General features: G+C 40.4%; 1 protein-coding gene across 1 annotated transcript in view; it reads left to right on the top strand.

Annotated features, from left to right (window-relative positions):
- Positions 1–13,318, top strand: part of SMPX (small muscle protein X-linked) — a 41,762-nt gene extending 28,444 nt beyond the window's left edge. Inside the window, exon 5 of the mRNA XM_059465813.1 lies at positions 12,245–13,318. The gene's annotated coding sequence lies outside the window, so the exon portion shown is untranslated. The remainder of the gene's footprint in view (positions 1–12,244) is intronic.
- Positions 13,319–14,049: the final 731 nt, after the last annotated feature.

Raw genomic sequence — 14,049 nt, 5'->3', positions numbered from 1 at the left:
ACCTGAAAATTCTCGTCATTTCACCCTTTTGCTTCACTGAAGGAAGAAAGGGTGTGTTTGCAGCACACCAAGATGCCGTTTGCTTCTATTTCCATTTCCCAGCAACTTGAAATTCATAAAAAGTCATGATCTAAATATATATATAATTTTAATCCCAAAGTAAGCATACACTAATAAACCCAAAATCAATTACCTACAGGATACACATGATTAGACTTTTTTTTATAAAACTTTTTTAACATAGTCATTTCCAAAATCAACATAAAATGTGCCTATTTTTCAGGCACACACATAAATCAACAGTCTGCCTTGCCAAAGTTTGAGCACATGCCTTTTGAAAATCTAACCAGTCAACACCCAGTGCTTAGACCTTTCTTCTCAACCATTAAAGTTGCATGAAAATAGAAAGCATATACAATAAAAAATGAGTGGCAGAGCTAGGATCCTGGACAATATGTGAATTCCTATGGATAATGAAACAAAAATCTTTGGACAATATTAAAGTCTGATAGGAAGTAAAAAATCAGGCAATATGGAAGCTAAGGGTGAGTGTTTATGTGTTTGTCACTGCATGTGAATTAGCATACTGTACAGTCTGCTTTATATTGTGTTGCCTGAATTTTATGATTCATAACAATTTTCCTCATACCATCTCATAGCTACAAAATTATGTGTGGTTACAAAACAAGCACAGCAATGCTGAATCATCCTTTTTACATACCAGTAAGCCTCTGAAGTAGCCTACCTCACTTTAAATATAGGGGAAAAAAAACTTGGTATTGATCTCTTAATATTTATATATTAATAATCACTATTAGGCTTCATGTTCAGTTTTCACTGATTAACTGATGCTTATGTGAGTCATTTATCAACTCAATGTTATTTTAATATGTGCTTTTCATCATTAAGTTCCTCAATTTCTTGGGAATAAGAAAAAGCCACAAAAGTCAGCTGTCAACAAAGACCAACAGCACCTTAGAAATGTCATTAGTGAGGGACTCCATAGGAATCAGCAGCAAACCAAATATTTCCCTTTCCACAGTCTTTGTCCCTGCAGCTCTACCAACTCCGGCAAAAAAAAATCCTTAACCTTTTGCTTACCATTTTTTAATTTAAAAAATGCAAACAATATTTAAACCCTTCTCTGTATGTGAAAATCATCCAGACAGGAAGCAGTGCTGCTTAGCACTGGGTGTGTGTCTCTAGAGAAAATGCCAGCTTATCAGGAGTTTGAAGTGGCAGCCAGCATGACAATAGCAAAAGACATGAGCATTCAGGTGTGAAATCATAGAACCTTCCCAGCAGCAGCATTTTGCTGTGTGATAGGTTACATTTGGATTTGTGAGAATGTTTCATACATAATTTCAGGTAAAGCTTTAATATTTGATTGGAGAGCCAGCACAATTGAATTGCCAGCATAAAAGAAGTCCAAGGCCAGTGCCTCCTCCAGAATCTCCTTCGTGCAAAACAGCTTGAAAATCATTGCTCATAATTTAATTATGTAACACAGCTGTGCCTTTTAGAGTTCACATGGCACAAGGCAGAAGAATCTTGAGGGTGATAGCCCACCCCAGAGTGGCTTTTATTGCACTCTCTGAGGGACTACAACAAGACTGCCAAAAGAGTCTTTCCCCTACCATAAAAATGTCAGTAAAAATAACATCATCTTTCTCCAAATTTCAGCCACCCCAAATCAAGTATTTTTCTAGCAAAACAAAAACTGTGTGGCTTGAATTTTCCCAGAAAAGAGCAGGGTGTCATCATCTTATTGCAAAAGTCTCCCATACCTTCTTGGTGCTTTCTCATGGACATCTCCTCACAGCACTGACTCCTTCTCAGTACAGACAACAAACCCCAACTCTCTCCTCACCACGTTAACCCACTCTTTTATAGCACTTGTCTTCTTATTGGACACAGCTGTGGCCTATTAAGGGCAGGCCTGTTCCTAATCTTTGCTGATTAGTACCGCTGAAACTCCTCAGGTATGAGACTACCTTCTGCACTATCTTTATTTTCTTACATTCTATCCCTCCACATCTGGGGATTTTCCATTTCCTGAGAATGAATCCAAATTTTTAACCTAAATCAGGCCCTTTTGTCAAGAGACTTTGATTTGTTTGATTCCCAGCTCTCCGTACACCTCCAACAACATTTCTAAGTGCTTGCCACAGCTGTTCAGCAGCTCCAGTGCTGGGTGCTGTGGGTCTGGTGCAGACACAAGCATTAAGATCATGATGAAGTTTTCCACTCCAGGCTGCTGGAGGGTTTACAAGGCTGGGAAGTTCCTGCCCAAGCGTGCCCATGTGTGCCAGGCACGGCTGGGGCTGCTGGGTCGGAGCTGAGCCTGGCCTGGGCTCTGCTGGGCGAGGATCCCACGGCACTGAGTGAGAGGGACTGCCATGAGAGGGGCAGCCAGGGGAGCTGCAAAATGGCTTTGGGCAGGGCCAGGGAGCTGCAAAATGGCTCTGGACCAGGGCTGGGGAGCTGCAAAATGGCACTGTGCCAGGCCTTGGGAGCTGCAAAATGGTTTTGGGCAGGGCTGGGGAGCTGCAAAATGGCTCTGGACCAGGGCTGGGGAGCTGCAAAATGGCTTTGGTCCCCTGATTGTGCTGTCCTAGGTGGGATGTGAGAGGGGTTGGCTTTTTGGAGCTGTAGTGCTTCTGGTGGGCTCCCTCACCATCCAGCCTGAAGGCTGTGGCCCCACACTCACCAGGCACTTCTGAAGCAATACAGTGTGACAAATAGCTACTCACTTTTCTAATTTTAGAAAGGTTTATTAAACCTTATCAAAAATACAACAGAAGACTGAATAGAGAAAATGTTACAATGCTAGGAGCAAAGGGTTTTCCCCACTATGTGCTCTCCCTCCCACATAATGGAGGTTTTGCCTTTCAACCCTTTAATCCCTCCCAAAGTTCTGTGCATTGATCCCTTCTTCTCTGTCCAGCGGTGGAGATTTCTTCCTCAGATCCTGGCTGGAGGTCAGATGTCACCACAGTGACAAACCAGCCCTCCCAAGTGTCCCAACCCTGGCTGTCCCTTGATAACAATGCAACAAGGTAAAACATAACTATAAATCTACAAAACTTTTCTTAACCTATATACACGATATTTGTCTGTTAATTGTGAGAGTCAATCATGGCATTACTCATCTCTCACAGCAGGAATCCCGTGGTGTGGCTGTGTAACAATCTGACCGTGTTTGATCTGGTTACAGAGTACAGCACCAGTGATGTGTTCCTGCCCTTACTCCCGCTGCAGACACCTCTGAGGTTATTTCCCCACATCATCTCTGGGCTGGGCTGCCAGGTGCTGGCTGCAGGGAGCCTCTGCAGCAAGAGCACTCAGCACCATGCACATTTTCTCCTGGCTGGAAACTTGTTTTCAGAGATATTCCCTGGCTGGAAAACCCCAGTCAGGCAATTAACTCTCAGAGAGTGGATTTCATATTGCATCACTGCTCTCAGTATAAGAAAGATGTCCCATTGTTTTAAATGTCACAGCTTTCTTTTACTTCCTCTTTTAATATTTTTATTGTTTATTTTGGGGTTTTTTGTTTGTTTGAATCCTTTTCTGTACTGAATATTTTACCAATCATTATTTTATTTGTACTAACACTTCATCTGGTCCCTTCTCTATAGATCTTTGCCTTATAGACATCAAAATTACCACTCCATAATGGCTCCTAGCAACCTCTTTTCTTTTTGATGCTACTCCACCACCCAGGTGCATTGCTACTGGCTATTTTCCACTCTGTGCCTGCAAGCAGCTGGGTGGTTATGGTTATTATTGGAGAAATCAATGGGATTTGTTGCACCTCAAAGGAGGTAATAAACACTTTGCAGGATCAGCCATTAGGCTTTGGCTTCCTTACTGATGAATTTGCCACAATGATGATTACTTAAGTTTCACTGTCTGCTGTTATGGGCAATGAAAATGAAATACAATTAAACTGTCCAAGAAATCCCTCTATAATCTCACTGACATAAACTTTTTGCTACTTAAGCTCTTTAAGTAATTTGGCTTTGTTAACAGACAACTTGGCTATACTTGCTAATATGGTCAGGATGACACTGACAGCAGTGACCAAGCTGTTGAGTGATGCCTACACTGGAAATCAAATGCTTTTTAATGCAGAGATTGTATAGGTGAATGAGAAGCACTTAACATAAACTCAGAGAACAATTTGCCCTATATTGATAAATAATTGCAAAGAATAATAATTATAGGCACACACCTGCATGGACTTGGCAGAGCTTACTGAAGAGCTAGAAAGGAAAAATCTTTTTATTTTTTTCCTTCAGAAGACACTAATTTAAAAGGTAGAAAGTGCTGCAGCATAGTTCTAATTAAGAGAGGTAAAAAAAGCCACTGCAGCTCCTTATCAACAACTTTAATCACAGCATATGCTATATGCTGCTTAATCTTTGCTGGCCATTATGAATTACAAATTGCCTCATACAGTCCCAAAGCAACTGAAGATGGGTCTGCAGAATCTTTTTACAGGGGGGACACTTTAAGCTGTGAGAATTTGTAGTAAAAATGTTAATGAAAAGCAGAAAATTGAATTAAAACTTGAATTTAATGTGAGGTAAGCATTTGTTTAAAGCCACTGTGCTTTAAACCTGTACAGGATAGAGAGAAAATGTAAAAGATACCTCTAGAAAAAGTCATTGCAGAAGTAGAAATGATACAAATAACAGAAAGTATACTAGAATTTATATAGGGTTTCCTTTGTAATAGCATTTTAAAGCGCTCTGCATAATCAGTCCTTTAAAATTCAGTCTCTTTTTTAATTACTCAGATAGGATAAACTTCAAAATATGTTTTACCAGCTTTATGAAACTGTTGATTTTTTATCTTTGTAGACAATATATTTGTATCAGCATTTGTAGTGAATCCATTAACTAAAAAACCCCCATGCTCATTAAGGTTCTATTTCATGTAAATGAGAACTGGCAGCCCAGCATAATGTTTTAGGCAGCTTTCTGATCTCAGCTAAGAAATGCCCAAACAAAAGTAAAATTATAACTGGTAGGGCTAAAGAGATGTGGAAGTCCAGAACACATTTCCATGCTCTAGAGGCTGTAGTGTTTGTAGCCCACTACAAATCCCAAAACTTCTGAATTAGTACTAGTCAAGAGATAGGGTTATTTGTTTGTTTTTCACTGAAAATGCTGATATCTGAGGGGGTTTTTTTTCCACTTTTGGAATTGCTACTTATTGCAAGATCTTGGGCCACATACCTGTGGATCATTGGCATCGGGGTTCCACTTACAAAAAAAAGGCAACATAATAAATGACAGGTATCATGTCTTTATGGACATTAGGTCTTTTGGAGAACACATATTTAGAATTCAAGTTGACCTGAAAGACTTCTATTTGACAGCTGTCATTTCAGAACCACTGAGTGGAATTGTGTCATTTCCAAGTTCCTTTGGTGCCAAATCTTTGTGTCAGTGCAGGTAACAAGAAATTTTGATAAGAGTGCAACACAAGGAATGTTTCCACCTGACTTTTCCTGTGTTAATAAAAGGTTTATTGTGTCTGGCTAGACCTGCTGTTACACAGCACTTGGCTGCAGCTCCTTTGTGTGTGCACTACCGAGCTGCAAACAGAGAAAGGGTCAAAACTGTCCTTCACTCCCCAGGTCACTCTGTCTGAACTGAGATGTACATTAGAGAAAGAAGATATGCATGTCAAAAGGAGCAGATGGCTTTCAATGATTTCTTCATAGTGAAAATAGCAATGTTTGTTATTTAAAAGATTATTTTTGTGTTTTGGTAGAAAATATTTTTTGCCTAGTGTTCTTTGTCAGACAAATTGGAAGGATAAAAATTCTGACCTTTCTCTTTTTGTTTCGAAACCCTGCATGTATGTGTATGTGCAACCTACATTTCAATTTTCAGCTGCTTTCTTACATATTTTTATTGACTGTAGGTAAAGGGCAAAAAAAACAAAGGAGTTAAAAATAATTTTTTAAAAAGGCATAAATTTTTATCTTTCCAGGGAATTTTTATATTTTACAGGGACAATGCTCAGAAAATATAATAAGAGAAAACATATTTTAAAAGACATATGATATGTGCTCAGGTATATGAGAGCTGCTCTCATTATCCTGACAGAAATATAAAAAATGTGTTGAAATAATTTGTAAAAAAAACACACAGGAAATTAAAATAGTTGAATTTAAAGTAGGATCTTTCATTTAGTCAACCAGATATTGTTGGAAAGGAGTCAAGGGATGAACTCCCTCCCCTTTGCAACTTAAAACATCTCTCTGGCATCCCATCACAGTATTAATATGTTAACCTGGAGCACATTTGACTTCCTACTGCTTCCTCTGGCATCTGTATGGACATTGATCTTGATATGACATAAATATTAAAGGAGTTGCATGGGAGAAGCTGACTGCAGCAAGGGCTGCCCATCAAAGGGAAGTGAGGAGAGAGGAATTAAAGCAGATCCCCTGGCACTCCAGGTTACTGTCTCCAAAAGGTCAAGGCTTTTACCAGATGTGCAGGAGAATTAGAGAGTCTAAGGAGATAGTCTGGCTTTATTTCACCTTGACAATTCACTAGAGCAATGAAAAGAGACATGTCCCTGGGTTTACCTTTTGCCCAGGTTTTTCCTTCTGTAGAGCAGTGTGTTTGTAATTCTAGGCTGATTCTGCTCCAGACTCACAGACGTTCACGACCTTTGTCCCCTTCTTACCTTACTGTAACTGATACTCTCTTCATTCCCAGTGTGCTATCTGCTGGGAATGGCCAGATGTCTTTTAAATGACATAATGGGAACAAAACTCTTTCCTAGGACTCCTAATTCCATAAGAAGTCATTACCTGCATTTCCCACTTGCACTTTTGGAGGGGCATTTTTTAACCCTTTTTATCAATTTTTCCAAATGGTGTAGAATTTTCCTCAAGCAGCCACACCTGTTGTCTGTGTGCAATCCACCTGGTATGTAATAAACACTTTCAGTAGTTTGGGATCTTTAGAGTGTGGATGACTTAAATCATGATCCACAGCCTGGCTAAAGAGTATTGTGAAGATAAGGGCCAGTTCTCCAACTGTGGACTCCCTGTGTGCTCCCAAATAGAGCTCTCCTTGCTGCCTCTTTTTGAGGGTTGCATTTATGGCTGAGGTAGTGGTGAGTAAGAGATCTATAAATGGGTTCTGATGAGGAGTAAACATCATGTGGTCGTTCACTTTGGAAGCTTGTTGAGTGGGAGGCATTTACTGAACCTTGGTGCACTTGCTATAATCACTGATCTTCTTCGAAGTGCTAATGTCTCTTTCATCCTGTGTAAAGCTACTTCTTATAAAATAGGATGCCTTAACAGAATTTTGGGGTAAAATATATAGGGCTGGGAACAATTGAAATAAAAAAAAAAAATATTCAGTGCTCAAGTGATTCATGCATGGTCTTTAATTATATAATATTAGCACCAAATGTGGTCATTTAATTGCATATATGGAGACACAGCCAAAATCTGGATAGATTTCATATTTCTTGTTCTTTCAGCTAGCATGCTCTCTAAGAACAGAAAACACTGACAACTGGAACTACTAGTGTTTTTTTAAGAATAAATATTTTGTGTCCTTGCTATTAACTAGTTGAGTGTGTTCAGAGAATAAAAGGGAGATGCAGCATTAAAAACTGTAATTTTGAAAAAGGAAAAAAAATAGTGAGATTTTTGCAATTCATTTCTTTATTTGCATTTATTTTTGAAGCTGCATCTGTGTTGAACAGCACATACATTAAATAATTTCTTATATAAAAATAGGTACTGCTTTTTTCTGTGGTCAGAAACCTCAGGGATCCAGTCTTTTTTATTCCAGAAAACAACACTGGCATTCAACCGACTGCAATCATAGCCTTGCAGATTCTCACTCAGGGAATGGAGAAGGTCTTGAGGGCTGAAAACTCCTCTAATTCCATGATTCAAAGTGTTCCTGAGGATGTACTTATGTCCACCCTTAATCAGGACAACATTTAAGCATTTGTTCTCAAGTATATTCTGCTTTTAAATGTCTGAGGGTTGTTTGGGGTGAGTTTGATTGGAGCAGTGAGGGAGTCTGGTGATAACCTGCAGCAGCTGAAAGAATCACCAGAGAACATAACTGTGAGCATTGCTAATGTACCATAAGCAACCTATTTTTGAGTTTACAGGCTCCCATGGCTCTCTGGAGGAGTTGGTGCTCTAAAAATAACGTGCCTTTGGGAGCTGGGACAGGGAGAATTGCAGCTGGCCAGTGGGAGGTCTGAGTGGATTAAAGCATCACAGGGAGATAATAGAGAGTCCACTGACTGCAAAGGGAGCTCAGGTAGTAATTATAAGCAACCAGAGAGCAGAGAGTATACCTGAGAGAAAGATGATACAGTTACCAGGTGTTAAAATAGCACCACTTGCAAGCAGCATGCTTTAGACAAGATTTTAGAAAAGTGGGCTTGATCTTCCTCAGCACCTGAACCCCATGGAAATATTTATCATGGCCATTTGGTTTTTGTTTATTTTGGGTGGCAAGTGGCATCATTCCTGGGAACTCTAGTTTTTGGGGTTTTTTGCTCCTCCTGCTAACTAGCTACTCCTGTAGGCACATGGTCTCCTAGAAGGCTGGGTTTCCTTTGGTTGGAGCTGCTGCGTCCCAGTTGGGACTGGAAGAACTGGGCACAGCAGGTCTTTTGGTGGTCCATTGCCTAGTGAGAGATCTGAGTCATGGAAGGAGGGGAACAGAGAGGTGCTTGCTTGGCTGGATGGGACACAATGCCACTTTGGACCTTTCAATCCTCAGATCATGAAGGTGTTAAGGGATATTGATTTCAATGGGAGCTGAAGGTCAAAGGTGTGGGAACTATGAGAAAACAAAGAAAGGACAAAAAAGTATTAAAAACGATGGAGCATGTGACCAAAAGTAATCCCATCAACCAGATTACTTTTCTTATTAGCAACACAGTAATACAGTTTATAGCACCTTGCTGTTTTAGTTTGTAAACTCACTGATGGCTCCAAGGCCAGGCACAGGCAAGAGGGCCCTTGCACATGGCCCATGAATCCACCTTGGCCCTCCTGAGCAGAGGACAGCTTCCCCTGGGACAAGCAAAGCCTCTGCCAGACTTACAGACTGCCTGACCCCCTGGACCACCTCAGGAAAACATCCAGTCCAATGTCCTACTCAGGTCATTGCTCAGGGCCATGTCCAGTCAGGGTTTGAGTATCTCTAAGAATGGAGATTCCACAACCTTCCTGGGCAACCTGGACTAGTGTTTGACCACCTTGATGGTAAAAGTTTTATTTCCTATCTAGATGAAATTCCCTTTATTTCAATTTGTGCCTTTTGTCTCCTTTCCTGTCACTCAGCACAGTGGGGAAAGTCTGTCTCCATCCTTTTGTACCCAAAAGCTTTGTACCCACCTTCTTTGTATTACCACAATCCCTGGGTGCTTGCTGTGCCCAGCACAGGGTGGCTGTCATGAAGAACTCAGGAAGTAAGGACAGATTAAACTACTTAAAGAAGATAAGCATGTAGCTCCCATGCAAGGCAGATGCGTCCTCCAGAGTGACACCTGCAGAAAACACAGCCTTAAATCTAAGATGCTGAATCTGCTAGAAAGGTAAAAAAACTGCTAAATTACAGCTGTCCATCATGCCACAGTCTGCCCACGATGTGTTTGGAGGCAGAACCTGTCACTGGCCTCTTTCAGCAGAAGGATCAGAAAGCGCTTGTGATGCTGAGGACCACACTGTGCTCAGATTTGCCTGCTGTGCCCTGCACACTCTTTCTCCTGATCCCAGGCTTGAGCCCTTGAGTTCAGGCATAGCCAGAAATGTTTTATTTACATACCACTTGAAAACAGCCACCCTGTGATACTCAGGAACAGGCACAGAAGAGTTTGAAAGAGAAAGGAGGATAATCCTGAATGCTGAAGCACATGGAGAGTGTGTTTAGGCAGGAGGTAATTATATAGGACAGGATTACTTGTGCGTGTGTATCCCAGGGAGCCATCAAATACAGCCCTAAAGTTGGGTTTTGTTTTTGAGAGCAGAAAGAGAAACACCTTAAATTACCTGACTGGAAGGAATTTTCAGCTGAAACAGAGCAGTGCATTGCCTTACTGAGCCCAGCTATGAGATGGCCACGTTGTTTGATTGCTAATGGCCACAGAGTGTTGGTAACACTACTTGTGGTGCTACGGCCACTTCATGTGGGCAAGGACTCTCACTCTCTTTCTAGACAAGTTAATTAACATTTCATTTCTTTATTTAAAGGTTGTCATCACTTTCAAGCAGTCAGTGTAAGCCATGCAGGGTTTCTCTTAATAGCACCTCTCTTCTCCAGGGAAGAGTTTCTTCTAAAAGCAAAGCAGTCCCAGCCTTTTGAATGTCCCTCCACTGTTTACTCAAATGTGCACAGCCTGCATGTGTTCAGGAGCACAGCAAAAAACTCCCATCATGTAACTCATCGTGAGATATAGAAGGTTGTCATTTTTCATTCTGTCCTGTGACTTTTTCTCTGTTTTCTAAGTGTTTATTAAAGGTTCATGAGTTCAATAAAATTTACCAAAGGTAGACATATTCCTCCACTTCAAATACTTATATCTTAGCTGATTAAACACGGATGCTGAGAAAGTTAGTGTCTTGACCTTTTGAGGATTTTCAATATTGAGCTGTCTAGAACCACTGATCTCAATAGCAACCACGGTATTTTTTAACTTCAAATACAGCAGAAAGAGGCCCTATGCTGGGCTTCAAATTAGCTGTGACTGTGCAGAAAAAAGTCTGTAGGTGGGTCAAAGGAAATTGCTCATCACTCCCCAGACAGAAGCTAAGTACCCCCTCAACCTTGCTTTAGATAAATAAAGAAATAAGTGGGAAAAGAACACAGAAGATTCTTTGCTACTATTTCTAGAATACTGTCCTTAGTGCTGGTCCGTCATGAGAATTAAAGCAGAAATAGGGAGAAGTGGAGCTGTGACAAAAGTAGTTACTACCAAAAGAAGAGAGGCTAAAAATTTCCCAGGACTATCCAGTTTGGATGGAGTGTGGAGTCTCACCAGTGAAGACTCTAATGGGTAGAACAGAAAAGGCAAGAGAAGGGGATAACCAAAGCAGTTAAAAAATTAAAAATGCACAGACATATATATGTATATATCAGTAAGTATTATTTAATGGTAAAATTAAATACCATTTTGATTTTTATGAATTGATGCATCCCTGCTCCCTGCAGCACAGCCACACTGCACAGCCACAGGGCAGGATTTGCCTCCTGTGCCTGCTGGAGCAGTGGCAGAGCTTCCCTGGGGCTGAGCCCCACTCAGGGTCTGTGCAGGGCTGGACCTGCCTGCCCCAGGCTCTGCTGGATGGGGTGGGATGGGGTGGGATGGGATGGGATGGGATGGGGTGGGATGGGGTGGGATGGGATGGGATGGGATGGGATGGGATGGGATGGGATGGGATGGGATGGGGTGGGGTGGGATAGGGCAGAGCCCCAGCACCCTGTACCAAGGGCAACACTCAAGGCTTTAGAGGCCTCAAGTCTTGACAGAATCATGAAGTTTCATCAGACAGAGATCTGGAGAGCAGGTGGGAAGAGCTACTGGATCACAAAGATTTGTATTTCCTAAGCCTGGCTGTAAACAAGTGCTGTCAGATGTCGGGAGTTTAGTTCAGGCATGGCTTGAGGAAAAAGGCCACGAAGCCATGCAGCTGAGAGAAAAGTAACAGGTAGCTGTGAAGCAGTTTCAAAGCAGTTTCCAGCCTGACTTCTATAAACAATTAGTCTCTCTCAGGCATCCTTGCATAAACAGTAAAGTTCTCAGGCAGTCTTCCCATAACAAAGGTAACATCCTCTCTGGGAAAAGATGGCACCCTGGGAACAGTTATGGAAGTTTTGAGAACCGTTCGTATCACAGTGAGAACACTGATTTTGTTTGATGTAAACAATCAACGGTATGGTAAAACAAAAGGAGTGGTTAGAGTTTTCTCTGTTAGCCTATCATAAAGCTGTATTTTGGAATATGCATGAAGTTCATTAACACTATTACTTAAACTGACTGATCGATCAATAAATTTGGAGTTCGATGCATTATAGGATCGTCGTTCTCCCCCTCACTTCAACAGTCAGAGAAGGAAAAATTGCAGGTGTGGGGAGTGTCATCCCCCTCACAGCTTTTCTGCATGATCTGAAAATACCTGTGAGTGCACTGATAATGATTAATTTCTGGTCTTGTCTTTGTTGCACAGGTCTGACAAGTGAAACGGAATGGATTCCAACGAATGGAGGAAATTTCAAATATTTTATATATTTGTATGAAGACTATGAACTTCCCAACTCTTCAATACCCCATAAGAATCATCTTCTTTGTACATTTATATCAATGCTTTCTCCTTGTCCATTTTGTTTAACATAGGAAAGTAGTGCTGAAATAGAACAAAGCAACTAGCAATGAATATGTGTATGTACAGGAATGATTTTGACCTGAGAATGGGGAGTAGTGTAATTTGAAGTTTGAGCAAAAATAGAAAAAACTTAAAATAATTACATCATTATTTTCAATTAATTTGGTTTCTTTCTTTTTGAAAAATGTCAATGTGTACAAAAGAGTTTTAAAATTAATTCACAAAGTGCAGAATAAATGAGTGATATAACATCTTATGTTCTGCTGTGAGCTCCTAGTTATAGAAGAGGAATCATGCATCATGTGTAATAAAGGAAATTAAAATATTAAAAGCAATGGTCTTTCTGGTGAGTTGAGCTAAATTCTTCCTTTGTTGTAGAGACAAGTATTTCTTTTCCTCTGGAATCTAAAATGCACTGCTGTTCTGATACTTATGCATCGCCTTTATACAATGAATATACAAGATGTGAGGTAGCTGACAGAAAACCTGCAACCTTTATTCAAATAAAGAGTCATCCAGCCTTGATGGAACATGTTCATGAATACAGCTTGAAGGATCATTATCTTCAAAACTCAAATCAAAAGGGGACACTGGAACATGGATGCTGGGCTAAAGTAATGTGTGATCACAGCACCCATTACACAGAGTGATTAATCCTTGATGCTTGCAGTATATGGACTGTGCATAAAAGAACACTGATGCATATTCCATTTTTGGAAATGAGATCTTATTGTAAGAGAAATTTAATACACTGTGTCTCCATGGTCTCTTTTATGTTACTTGCTGTAAAGGGATATGAGGAGCTGTTTTTAATAATATTCTTCTAATGTTGATTGAAACTATTCTACATACTCTGAAACTCTCTGCCTGGCTCTTGTTTATTCAAATAAAATAAAGATAATTATTCTGGTTAGAAAACAGATTTCAAGTTGAATATTACTTACAATGACATCCATCTAATTCTTGTTTGCTCTATCAGATAATACCAGAGCTAACTGAAATGATTTTTGAATTTCAAGTTTCCATATATTTGCATTACTTTGTACAGGAAATTAGAAAGGAGCTGTACTCTCTGCAGCTCAATTAAAATGACATTATTGTACTTTTTGCTTTGAATATGCAATATCAACATTGATTACTGTCCTGCTTCATCCTTATATGCTCTGATTTCCTTTAATGCATTTCTTGAAGGTGAGCATCCCTGAAGGACAGGTTGAAATGGAAATGTCAAGAGATGGAATGTATCAGGGGCAGTTTTCATTTACATCACAATGAGATTAACATGTCTGTTCAATCAAAAATCAACAGTTTTCCCCAACACTGCATTATCAGTCACTGATATTGGACTGCATTGTTCCTACCAGTCTGGAAAGGATAAAAAGGAGAAAACACATTGATCCAAAAGCACACTGAAGGTGAGATGAGTCAGGGCCTTGGCTTTTGTTTTCTTTACTCACTTAAAAATACTAATTTTAGAGAACTGGGGGAAGGTAAAGCCTCATTTCCCTCCTGCTTTTATAGTTAGGAAAATTCACAGTATAAATTCCAGGGGATGGAGAGAGTTGGGGCTACATTCCAGTCTTCACACCTGAATGTGTAGGTGAAAGAAAGAAAACCTACCCCTGACAGAGGAGCGTGGTTCCTTTGCC

This window comes from Ammospiza nelsoni, chromosome 2 (assembly GCF_027579445.1).
Source record: "Ammospiza nelsoni isolate bAmmNel1 chromosome 2, bAmmNel1.pri, whole genome shotgun sequence".
NCBI lineage: Eukaryota > Metazoa > Chordata > Aves > Passeriformes > Passerellidae > Ammospiza > Ammospiza nelsoni.
Note: the sequence above shows the minus strand (reverse complement) of the source record. Positions and strands in the feature narration are given on the sequence as shown.